Source organism: Eleginops maclovinus, chromosome 10, assembly GCF_036324505.1.
Source record: "Eleginops maclovinus isolate JMC-PN-2008 ecotype Puerto Natales chromosome 10, JC_Emac_rtc_rv5, whole genome shotgun sequence".
Lineage (NCBI taxonomy): Eukaryota > Metazoa > Chordata > Actinopteri > Perciformes > Eleginopidae > Eleginops > Eleginops maclovinus.
In genome coordinates this window covers 21699250-21712943 of record NC_086358.1, presented here as the reverse complement: position 1 = coordinate 21712943, position 13694 = coordinate 21699250, and positions in this window count along the sequence as shown.

Genomic DNA, 13694 nt, shown 5'->3' with positions numbered 1-13694 from the left:
TTCCTCTTCCACTTTTAAGTGGATACAAAAGCGGTAATGTAATGGCCTTAATTTCAGCTGTAACTGAGGGTCCTCTGGGTTTTAGCCCTTGGGGGACACCTTACCTGGGCTTCAGCCTCTGGCAGCATGGTTAACCCCCCCTGGGGCTCGGCCTGGCTGAGCTCTTCCTAATTGTTGTGTAATTAAGCCCAATGAGGAGCCAATTAGAAGCAGAGTTTCACCTCTAGGGTCAGCGTCCACATCAACCCTGGACGCTCAGCAGACTTTGCTTTTATTATTCATTCCTGGGTTCATAACAAGCACACGCTTGAAATATTAGTCCTGTAGAAGTAAAACACAGAGGTAAAGCTGGCAAACAACAGCATGCTGGAAAATAGCTTGTGATAAAATATGTCCTCTAGCAGTGATTGAGGCACAGATATAAAGATATATTCAAATCAGACATTGACTTGATTTCATGCTACATCCACAGAGGCCAGCAAGGCATGCAGCAGGGGGGGGGCGGGGGTTTACTATGAGGCAAGCAGAAAGCTGTTGATGAAAGGACTGACATGACATTAAAGTCTCTGTCTCTGGTGTGACTGCAGAATGTCCTTTACCCCACAGATTCCTGTGATACGGCTAAAGTAAATGTGGGCCTTGTTGTATATACCTTACAGAAGTATACTGTTTATTTAACATCTCCACTGTGCTGAGTTATGAGTAGTAATGATTACTCAAATGCCCAGTGTTTGGGCTATTGTACCAGGAGTGCCTCCAAACAGGCCTACTGGTGTTTATTTGAATTTTCCATTTTATATTGCCACGTGTCATTAGGCTGTTTAGAGTTTACTCTGAGTGATGGATCATTTCCTTCACCCCTCTCCACTCACAGAAAACCTGAAGGATGGCGTGTGCTCATCCTGAAGATGGAGACTATTTGCATGTGTGTGTCCTGTCTCCATGGCATGACAGATGTCTTATGTCATTAAAACACAGACTGTACAGCCAGAGCTATTTCTGGACTTCAGTCGTCAACCGTGTTTCTAAAGGAGATGTTCTTTCTGACCTCCTGCTAGCTGTGTAGAAGTCTATGAGAAAATGAGCCACAGCCACACCTATGTGTGTGAGAGATGATAGTTCATTCGAGCTCCAATAATCAATTGATATATCATTACCCCTCATAAGACACACCACAGTTACATTACCCATTGCAATTAAGTGTTTTTAACAGTTGACGGAAACTATTTGTAATTTCAATAAGTCAGTTACTTTTCTGTACTATCATTTGAAATAATGATAGTTAGAATTAGCTAGGAAGAAAGTCCAACACCAGATGTTTCCATCAGGAGCTGGAGGAGACCAAACCAGAGCTAAAATGAAATATATCCATCATTAGTAATAGTGTATAAACAGTATGCATCAAAAAAGTTAAAAAAAGGTTGAAAAGTGTAAAGTGGTACTTTAAGTTAACCATATATTACATTTGTAATTCAAACAGAAGAAATCAAACGAACAGTAACTGGAACTGGCTGCGCAGTGTTTCTCTTCAGAGGAGAAAGCCATCATAAATTAGTTTCTCTGTAATCTCTACACCCTGGCTGGCTGTCCCAAGATGTCCTCCTAAATTTAAAAGCAACCGTGTGATGTTTATGTTGGCTGGAAAAGAATATGAATCAGACTTCATTTGATGTATTCGAGACACTGTTGGATATACTGTAGTTTACACACGCAGGTGAAAGCTCTATGGATAAAATCCCATTTTATCCCTGTTTGATGTCAGCGCTTTGAAGGCATAAAACTTCCATCAAGATAAGAGTTACATCTGGGTATTGTTGAGTCATTCAATATCGTATTTAAGATATCTTTTATGGAAAATAGCTTCTAAAAGTCTAATAGCATGAGTTCATAATGTTTCCTTTGATTTCCTGATGACCCTTGCCCTGACTCTGCATCAGTTCTTTTAACATAAATTCAAACTGAATATTTTTAACAGAAGACGTTACTGCATGTTTTGAATTCTTAGTGAAAACAATGTTTAATTTAGTGATCATTTTCTAAGACATTGTCATAGTATCAGAGTGATATTTGGCTGTCAGTGTTGCTGATAAATAATCCAGTAGAAATATTTTCTCTGTGGACTGTGCACTGTGTATGAGCTGTTTCCAAATATTCCCAAACCCCTGCTTCACGGGAAATGAGAGCATGCTTATTTTTGAAAGCCATGGCAGATGTAAGCAGCACTACATGCCTCCACTGTTTCATGTGCCACTCCAGCCAGGAAGCGCTCATTACCGCATGACGCTTTATCGAAAGCCATTCATACACCTCAGTGATATAGACATGCCTACAGGAGCAAAACCGGGTTAAGTATCTTTGACATGTTGATTGCAGGGATCAAACCAGTCACCTTCAGATTGGACCCCCCTATCCCCAGCTGCCCATTACAAAAGTTAGACCATGAATAATTCATGTCATTTATGGACGTGTGAATGATTTGTTAGCTGTTGTTAAAAAAAAAAGAAAAAAGAATTGGGTCCCTAGAAGGAAGCAGCTTGAATGTTCTACACAAGCTGTAGAAGAGGTACTCCTCATGGCGTCACTACATACGTGTTAACATGAAATTCTTTCATGCTGTTTGAAGTGTGAAACACAGTCAATGTGACAGAGGTGAACCATGAAAAGACTTCATATGTGCTAAAAGTTGACAATAAACTTATTACCACAAACATACATGTCATTTCATACTCGCTGAACCGGAAGAAAGGAGCTTCTTTCAACAAATTGTGCTTCAACAGAGAGATACATTCAATGCACCATCATCACATTATAACGTGCAACAGAAAACTCCTCATAGTGGTGACTGAATTCTTGAATGCATGGTATGCAGTTACTGGGAGTGATCAGGGATGTCCTTAATGTTTCCGTCCCTGCTAAGGCTTTAATAGCACTTCACATTCACACACATTCTGGCATCTGTGTTTAGTTAGTGGCCCTGGGTTGAGTTTGGGGTTCAGTCAATGTAAGGAGGGTGGTCTAAATCAACACAGTTCTAAAATAATTATTCCTATTCATTTAAATGGTTTTAGCCATTGGGTCCATTGGCAGTGTTGCCACAGTTACTTCACAAAAGTAATCTGATTAGTGATTACAGATTACTCCTTTAAAAAGTAACTTATTTACTTTACTGATTACTTGATTTTAAAAGTAACTAAGTTAGATTAAAAGTTAGTTTATCAGTTACTTTCAGCAGCTGCCGACAACAACCCCCCCCCCCCCACCCCCCACCCCCCCACCGCCGCCTCAACATAAAAATGAGTCCAACTTACTTCCCGACCAACTTCTTAATCTCTCCCCCACTTAACTGGTTTTGCACCGAGGTCCAGCTTTTGTTGTTTGGGTGGTGGGGGACCTCCTGCTTTAGTTGCAGCTCTCTGCTTCGCTCCACCTGGTGGGACTTGCTCTGTAAGTCTGACTGTGCCGTGCTGCGACTCCAAATGTTTCTTCACATTTGACGTAATGTTTTTGACGCCAGACAGCACTTTGTCTCCAGCACAGAGAGAACAACGAACCTTAATATTATCATCTTTAGCTGACACAAACTCAAAATAGTGACCGTATTTCCAGCTAGAAAACGCGCATCTCTCTCCTTCCTCCATTGTTGGTAACGTTTGTGTTGCTGCGTGGTATTACACGTGAGTTGTCCTCATCCTGAAAACGTGACTTAATTGTCGCATAGACGTCACTCCCCGAGACGCAAGAAGAAAGCAAAAATATATGTTTTTACTAAGGAAAAGGACAAAAATAATAACGCGCAGTCACTTGGATACGTAACTTTAATCTGCTTTGGAAATAGTAACGACTTATATTACTCGTTACTGAAAAGTGGTCAGATTAGTTAGCACTAAAGCTGAGATGTGTAAAGGTCGAACCAGATGATCCAAAGCACTATTTTGTTCTCATTGCACAGGAAAACAGTGTGCGCAACAAACATGGTAGTAAGTTTCCAAATGTATAATTTACACATCTAGCAGACATGGAGGATTCTCATTCATTTGGAATCATGTGGTTGTAAGAGCAAAACTCTCTGTTGAAGCTCTAGGAGGAATACTGTTTAGCTGCTCAATGCTCCCCTATGTTTCCCAGCCCAACTGTTTCTAACCTGAATAAACATATCCTTTAATTCAAATGAGGTGGTTTAAACCCCAGGCTCAGTTTGGGTGTATGTCATCTCTTTCTTCTCTTACATTAACCCCACCATCTCATAACATGGACTGGATGGACTTCACAACAGCGTTTATCAAAATGCAAGAAAACACATAGGAGTGACAGCGGCTGTGAAGAAACCCAGACCACCTGGCTCCCCTGACTGGCTTTACCATGAGCGTGTTCGGTTCAGTGGGGCTAACAATATAGCTAAATGTGAACAACGTTCCTTGTGCTGCCATTACAGCTCAGGCTGAGCTCAGTTCAACATACCAATTGTTGCTATTTCCACAGGATGACAGCAGCTCTCCAGTCTTCAAGCACACGGCGCTCACTCAGAGCTCAGTGGATGAGGTAATGGCTGAGCCGCACGCCAGATATCCATGCTCAGAACAAGGATACCGAATCAGATCTAAATTTAGAGGACTGTTAAGTAGACCCAGTAACAATTCCATCAATCAAACAGGCTGACTCCCTCTCGTGTTTTACAAAAGAGGATTTTCTACATTTTATTGCCATGTATCATGGATTACGACACAAGCAGGGCTCACAGACAAAGAGTTGTATGCCATTACATTTAAGATGCCTAACTTCCACGTCATGTTTACATACAGTTTTGTATTTGTGCTTTATACGACCACCGAGTGAACCCCTTGTGGATAAGCACAGAGCCTGATCCTCGGAAGAGAAGCTGCCCCTCTGCTCATCCTCAGACTGTTTTGATACTTTGCTCTTTATCTGAGGTGAACGACACCAGCTTCTGATAAATACAGGGCTGACTGTAAAATATTAGCCCCTGTTACAGGGTATCACATGAGCCTGCCTTAGGGCGTCGCTGAAAGCTCTTAATGCCTTCCATCTTGCTGCAATGCCACTTTTCCCAGGAGCTGGACTGTCTGTCAAACTGCCTTCTTTGTGAAGAAAAATAACTGCATCAGAGTAAAAGCTTAGAAATTATGGAAATGTATCTGTAGGCTAATTATACATTTAAAGAAATTAGTTAATATAAACACTGACAGACAGATATGGAGTGAGCAGTTAATCAAAATGAGAACTTCAGTGTTTGAACAGCCAAGTCTCAAAAAGCGCAATATAAGCTAAAGACACTGGTGGATCGGGGCGGGGGTGTAGGTTGACAGGAGCATTGCTGCCTAACTGATATCATATCTTTATAACAATCTCGAGGCAGTTTGTCCACAGAAACATACCCTTTTTAAAAACACCACTCATTATTCCAGTCAGAATTCAGTAGTGAGCAGCGGCCCTTTAATGTTCAAGCTTTCATTTACCATGCCTAAAAATTCTATTAGCGTCTCTACTTTAAAGAGTCCTCTCCTGCTGATGTTCATGTGTATATCAGTATGTAGTGTCTCTACTTTAAAGAGTCCTCTCCTGCTGATGTTCAGGTGTATATCAGTATGTAGTGTCTCTACTTTAAAGAGTCCTCTCCTGCTGATGTTCATGTGTATATCAGTATGTAGTGTCTCTACTTTAAAGAGTCCTCTCCTGCTGATGTTCAGCTATATATCAGTATGGAGTGTCTCTACTTTAAAGAGTCCTCTCCTGCTGATCTTCAGGTGTATATCAGTATGTAGTGTCTCTACTTTAAAGAGTCCTCTCCTGCTGATGTTCAGCTATATATCAGTATGGAGTGTCTCTACTTTAAAGAGTCCTCTTCTGCTGATGTTCAGGTGTATATCAGTATGTAGTGTCTCTACTTTAAAGAGTACTCTCCTGCTGATGTTCATGTGTATATCAGTATGTAGTGTCTCTACTTTAAAGAGTCCTCTCCTGCTGATGTTCAGGTGTATATCAGTATGTAGTGTCTCTACTTTAAAGAGTCCTCTCCTGCTGATATTCAGGTGTATATCAGTATGTACTGTCTCTACTTTAAAGAGTCCTCTCCTGCTGATGTTCAGGTGTATATCAGTATGTAGTGTCTCTACTTTAAAGAGTCAACTCCTACTGATGTTCAGGTGTATATCAGTATGTAGCGTTTGTACTTTAAAGAGTCCTCTCCTGCTGATGTTCAGGTGTATATCAGTGTGTAGTGTCTCTACTTTAAAGAGTCCTCTCCTGCTGATGTTCAGGTGTATATCAGTATGTAGTGTCTCTACTTTAAAGAGTCCTCTCCTGCTGATGTGCAGGTGTATATCAGTATGTAGCGTTTGTACTTTAAAGAGTCCTCTCCTGCTGATGTTCAGGTGTATATCAGTATGTAGTGTCTCTACTTTAAAGAGTCCTCTCCTGCTGATGTTCAGGTGTATATCAGTATGTAGTGTCTCTACTTTAAAGAGTCCTCTCCTGCTGATGTTGAGGTGTATATCAGTATGTAGTGTCTCTACTTTAAAGAGTCCTCTCCTGCTGATGTTCAGGTGTATATCAGTATGTAGTGTCTCTACTTTAAAGAGTCCTCTCCTGCTGATGTTCAGGTGTATATCAGTATGTAGCGTCTCTACTTTAAAGAGTCCTCTCCTGCTGATGTTCAGGTGTATATCAGTATGTAGTGTCTCTACTTTAAAGAGTCCTCTCCTGCTGATGTTCAGGTGTATATCAGTATGTAGTGTCTCTACTTTAAAGAGTCCTCTCCTGCTGATGTTCAGGTGTATATCAGTATGTAGTGTCTCTACTTTAAAGAGTCCTCTCCTGCTGATGTTCAGGTGTATATCAGTATGTAGTGTCTCTACTTTAAAGAGTCCTCTCCTGCTGATGTTCAGGTGTATATCAGTATGTAGTGTCTCTACTTTAAAGAGTCCTCTCCTGCTGATGTTCAGGTGTATATCAGTATGTAGTGTCTCTACTTTAAAGAGTCCTCTCCTGCTGATGTTCAGGTGTATATTAGTATGTAGTGTCTCTACTTTAAAGAGTCCTCTCCTGCTGATGTTCAGGTGTATATCAGTATGTCTGTACTTTAAAGAGTCCTCTCCTGCTGATGTTCAGGTGTATATCAGTATGTAGTGTCTCTCCTACGCTTTGTGATACCGGCTTTAAAGGCATGCAGTACTGAGATACAGAATAGCGGGCTTTAACAGAGGCCGTGATAAAGAGTTTCCAGACATAGCATTGGTGAACACTAGTTGAGTTCAGTTAAACGGTTGAGAAAGAGAGATTCCGCTCTAACACCGAGATCTGACGCAGCTTTCTGCCAAACATAACCTTTGAATTAGACTAAGACAAAATAAAAAAGTAACCTCTGAATAGAACCAGTTAAGAATGGTCTGCATAGCTAAACAATGTGTAAGATGGATGAATACATCAATTACTTTTTCACTTTAAGATCAATTTCAGTTAAATCAATAAGTAAAACAGTATCTGTGCCACCCAAAAATACCTGCTCTTCAGAAGCATCTCACATACTGTTAACCTGTGCAAAATACATATATTCATAGACTAAACTGTGCTATAATCCCCTTAAAATGGGTAAAAGTACCAGCAATAATTTAACTAACATTATCAAGAGTTAGCATTACTGTCAGCAGGCTGTAAATGTGGCAATAAGTAGGAAAGGATGTTTGCTATTGGTTACGTGGGCCAGAACCAATGTTTAAGTGAACACAGGTCTGAATGATGTGGTGATGCTGGGGATGCTGTAAGACGATATTTGACTAGAACTTCAAAAATTTAAAATGTGAAAGACAAGAGCTAAAGTGAGCACTATGGCGGTATTTGTAGAGATCTGAAGGCCATGCAGACGTGTTGGCAGAGGTGAGCATCAGGCCCGTGTCGGAGGAACCAGAGAAGAAGTGTTTATAGAAGCAGAGAGGTTCAGGAGGAACGCTTCTTCTGGGCTGATCCCAGCAGCCAGACCTAATGAGAAACAACTGGTGGAAATGCACTTCAATGGCTCCACAGATCTCTCTTTCTATGTTGCTTGGCTGCTCATCAGCTGCACCTCAAGGCTCATCTCCGTCTCTTAAGACTTCCCTGGCTGCGTGCTGTTTGCGGATTTCATGGAGGGTAAAAAAGAATTGTGAGGCCCGCCACCTAACCCCCCAGCGTTATCTCTCCTCTCACACACATGCAGGTCTCTTCCTGAAACAACAGGCTGCAATCACACTCGTCAGGTCAAATCTGTTCCCAATCGGCCCTGGACTCTCTGTGCTCAGACCTCGCCCTTCTGTTTTCAGAAACATGACATCATGGACTAGCTTTACTGTAGCTGCTGTAGGTGCCTTTCTCATCTTAATCTCTCCCCCCGCTCGTGTTTGGAGTCGAGTCAGTTATCATTAGCGATGAGATCACAGAGGGATCACACTTTGGAAGTGCCACTGCCAAGTTGTTCAAGTCCAACTGCTGAATGCAGACCTGGGGCACAGCACGGATTATACCACAATGCACCACCCATACAATGATTACATTTCTGGCAATATTGCATTTTGGCACACATGAAGCCAGACATGAACCTCTCCAAGCTTTTCTAGCTGATCTAATCCTGTCATCAGACCATCTCATGAGGGAGTTCCTCCACATGTTCTCAGACGAGCACTGGCAGAGGCACTCACTCATATTCGAACCAGGTGATGGAGTTTCACATCAATATTTCTGATAACCTAGACTAAATAATCACAAGGCAGACAGCAACTGTTTCTACACTACGGATGGTGTTACAGCTAAAAATGTAGCTTTATTTTCTCACCTGACACTATGAGGAGAAGTCTAGAGAAATATATTGACGGAGTGAATGAGAGATGGAGTGAATGAGAGAACTTGAGGAAAGGCTGTTGTGAAATGAATGAGGAGATGTACTGCATGTGTGAAGTATGAGATTGCATAAGACACATATACGGTACCTCACAGAGCAGGCCTGTGCAGACCTTCCAGCCAGACACTTGCTGGTTATTTCACTCAAGAAGGAAAACAAATCAAGCCTCAGCTGAAAATAAACTCTTCACTATTAACTACTGAACTTGTTTGAGATTGTTGTAACCGAATTCCCCCAGTATTCACACCATATCTTCTACAAATTACTTCTAGATAGTAGTAATCTTTCTCTAGAGATATGGTCCTTGCTGCCTGGATTACCTTTATACACACGGTGTGTGTGACAGCAGCTCCTGGCTACATTAAGGCTTGAACAAGGGATGTCCAAACTTTATTCACTGAGGGCCACAAAAAAACAAGTGAAGTTATAAGTTGGCAAAATCAATCAAATATAGGTAAATTATGATTGATACTTGAATATGTTTTAAGAAAATAACAGCCTACATCACAGCTCTCCGAAGGGTTTCATTTATTCTGTTGGCAGCTCATCCCTTAAAAAGGAGCCTCAGATTGCTCATAATAAGAGGAAATATAAAGGGTATATTTCAAGCTTGTTATGCAAATAAGTTATATGGCTTTTTCTTATCAACTTAGATTTGTTAGAAAATGTTTTCAACTTTAATTAATGGAATGTATATGAAAATTGGGCTCATTAACTCCTTAATACTTCTTGAATATATGTTTACATATATGTAGTTTGGACACACCTGGCTAAAACACCTGGTTAAAGTGGTACTAATCAGCATTTTAAATAAAATTGCTCTTTACTACTGACAAAGGTGCTCAAGAATCCCTTAAAATCTATTGTTATGTCACTTTGCACAAAAGTGTTTGCAAAGGGAGAATACAATAGAACAGCTCTGTGTGTGTAAAGGGTGAACAGGGAGAGAGCCAGTTGAATAACAAGGCATATATTCACATTACAATGATTCATAGCCCTCTGGTTCCAACTGGACTGCACAAAAGGAATCCCAGTGAAAAATGATTTCATTATTGAACTTCATCGTAATCACGTAACACGTCAAGAGCTTAGCTGTGAGCATAAACCTGATGTTCCAGGCCGGGGGAGCTTTTCCAGATAAATGGTATCAATTTGCTCCCAGTCATTAGCATACAGTTGACTGGGATGACATGCTGTAGAGCCAGGCTCGCTGGCACCCCATCTCACACCAAAAGACCAGCATCCTGCCAACACTCAGTGTATGCCACTGGAAGACAGGACACTTTTCAGAGTGGGAGGACAAGGCTAGTTGGAAGGGATCATTAAAATGGTTCCAGCCCCCAGAATATTAACTTCTCTTTTAGGGGGGGAAGAATGAAAACAACAAATTTGCTCCCTTCCTCCCACTCACATGCACACCCGTTGGGAGAGCGCACCACAGGCGTCCAACAGAAACACCAAACAGAAATAGGCCTGCTATTTTGGTCCGGATGGGCTATTATTTTTAGAAAAAGTGACATTCTCTCTGTTGAATTACAACATCATAAGGTCACTACTCCCCTTTCTTCAGCCCTCTACCCTCCAGCCTATGACTCACCACAAAGTATTTGGTGACGTTAGCCCATACTCTCAGCCCCATGTTCTCATCAAACATTCGATCTGCTCCGCTCATTGACCTGATTCAATCAAAGCGGGGAACTCTTACTATCCACATAAATCTGCTTCTTGTTAAAACAGAAGTTTGATATTAGCGTCCTCCAGGTGAAAGTGAGCAGTCTCAGAGGGATGCTTACTAGCTTGGATTGCTTTGTTTAATGTTTGTCCATCATGTTCCAGGTCCATGACTGAACCCTGCTCCTGACAGCACATCACTTGTTTGCAGCATGAGAGTGAAATAGAGTGCACACACATAACGGGCTTATGTGGCTGTTGGTATGCCAGGCTGAAGCTTAATGAAACATGCAGGGAACACATGCTTTCAATTTCTTACTCACCTTAAGTGTTGGCCCAACCAGTGATGTCATTTAAAATGAAATGGTGAGTAATCTCCCAGCGTTGGTAGCAGATCACCACGAGGCTAAAAAACAACGGCACAAGATAAGAAAGTGAAAACTGTACAAATACTGAAAGACGGGTTTGAAATGGGGGAAGTAAAAGAGATTTAAAAAATGCTTCAAACAATAGTGCTTGTCCTGGTCAGAGACCCTAAAAAAGTGACCCTTTTCTCAAAATAAGATGTGAGGCAAAGTTCCACCTTAAGGTCCCTGTCAGGTGTGGGGGGTCGAACCGGGGGGACAGCAGCCACAGCTGAGCAGACAGCTAGCATAACTATGACTCTTATAATGATGCAGAACTCTTCTGAAATGAATTCTAAAACGTTGTTAAAATGTCCCTAAAATATTGGAGCTACGATAAAGACTCTGCAGGGATGGTCTCGCTTCCTGCTATAATTAACAGGCTGAATATAATTAAGAGGCATTTTCTTTCAAATTTCTATTTTTAAAATGTTCAATTATATCTCAAACAGAAATTATCTAGGCTGTTATGTCTGTGGACAAAATACAATTATTCCATTTGTTGTTTTATGTTTGTACACAGACTGCAGTGGGTTCAGAGTAGCTGTGTCCTGTCACCAGGTTGTTGAGCAGTAAATGATGTGGGAGAGAACCACAGAATGAACATCAGAGCTGCCTCTGTTGATCTGACAAGTGAGAGACTGGTAGTTTCATGAAAAAACATTTCTAGAGATGTTTGGCTCTATCCATCTGCAGTGCCGCTGCAGCAGGAAGGAAGTCCCTGTCACCTCTGCAGGCCGACTCTGCCTGCTACTGCTCTGCTGGCTCTAGTGAACATGGAGCATGAGGACACTTTCTCTTCTGGCTAAAAACTGTGCAGCAAATTGGACGTATAATGTTGGAATAATTACACATCTGAGGTGAGTTAATGATGGACTGAACAGAATGAAAACAATTGAATGGGATGACCCTTCATAGAAAGCAGCAGCCTGAGCCGCATGTTGGTGAGTGAAACTATGAGACTGATGCTGAGGGTTGTATAACAACATGGCTGTTTGCGCCTGTGATGTGTGCATACATAGAGTGACAGGCCGTGTGCGGTTTGAAAGAAACGCGAGTGTTTTCATATGAAAAACTAAAGTCAAGTGTCTTCCTTTTTTGTCTTGGTGGACTTTTGCTCCATGAGGGTATTCTGATGTCATAATAACACGATAACTCGCCTCTATGGATTTACAGAAAAACAAGGGTAGTGTTTGCTTACAGTTGTTATCCGTGTGTTTATTTACGTACACTGAATCAATTCATCCGTGATACAGCCAAAAGTCATGTAGTGGATAAGCTTTCCTTTCAAAACATTTGGATTTAATTATCATGGGGATATGATATCCAAACAATCTGGTTTCTTCCATTAATAACATGATTGTGGCATGGCAGTGCGAGCTTAGGCCGCGGCGTTTTCATATATTTTTGTGGATTTGAAACTTGTTTACTTACTATTATGGGCATGAGGCAAAACTCAATTTAGAGTAATGATATAGTTTACGTTTTGGAGTTTTAAAAGATCTGTGAGGAAGTGTCCTGGATTCACAGCCTGCAGTATCCCAACTGAAAAACAAACATTGGCTCTGTGACTTTCCAGAATAAAACAATTCTCACTCGTGTGGGCCATTTGCAGGTCAGCTCAGTGGACGTGAGGAGAAGGAAACCGGCCAAAGCTTCTCTGTGGCTGATAACTGAAGCTCTGTACATTGAGGAAACGTACGCAGTGTGTTACTTTGCAGATTAAGCTCTACAGAGCATGATGTTCTATTTGTAGGCTTTGACCACAGGGTCTGAGGTACTGGCTCATGAGACGTGTTTTTCTGCTCCTGATTAAAGTTCTGCTCGGCAGGGTTGCCGAGTGGCTGTAACACTTTCATTATTTAAGTTGGGTCTTTTAAATAAAGATGTATATCATTTTGTCACATTGTTGTCATCACCTGTGGAAGTCAGGATGTATTAAAGAAAAACTATTTTCATTTTCCCCATTACACTGTGTTCAGTAGTATTCTTCCAAGCTGTCTGAGTCGCCCTATTTAATTTAAACGGTCACATGGTTTACACATGGTTAATAAGAAGCCTAATTCTTCTTAGTAGGGGAGAGTGGGGAAAGATGAGCCTACTTATGTTGTCCTCTAGGCACGGAAAAATGAGATAGAAGTCAAATGACAACAACAACCTTTACTTCAGGATGTCTTCTGTCAATCAGAATGAGAGTAATGCATCTATCACTAAAGGCCATTGTAACTGTCTTCATTTTCCCTGTTATTTATTTGTTCTTCACTGAATTTTGGTTCCTATATTTAATGTGTTCTATGTGTAACACCTGTTTAATTAATCAACGTACTTGGCAATCACAACTCCAGAGCAACGTAGTGATCTAGCGACGTTTCTGGATTTTAAGTTTGAAAAGGAAAAAGGATACAGTTTAAGATATCAGCTCGTCTAAGTGGCAAGCAGCCTATGAGGTATGTTTGATTATGGTTTGTGCAGCTGTGTGTGTGTGTGTGTGTGTGTGTGTGTGTGTGTGTGTGTGTGTGTGTGTGTGTGTGTGTGTGTGTGTGTGTGTTTGTGCTACGTGTTAGTCCCTCATATGATAGCTTGTGTTACACGCTGCATGTTAGATGTGTGCCGTTTATTGTGTTTTAGCGGCATTAATAGTCATGACATATGCATATATATATATTGCATATTTATTTATTGTTCACCTTTATATTTCTCTGTGTTTTAACCCAGTTCTCACGGATTGGAAT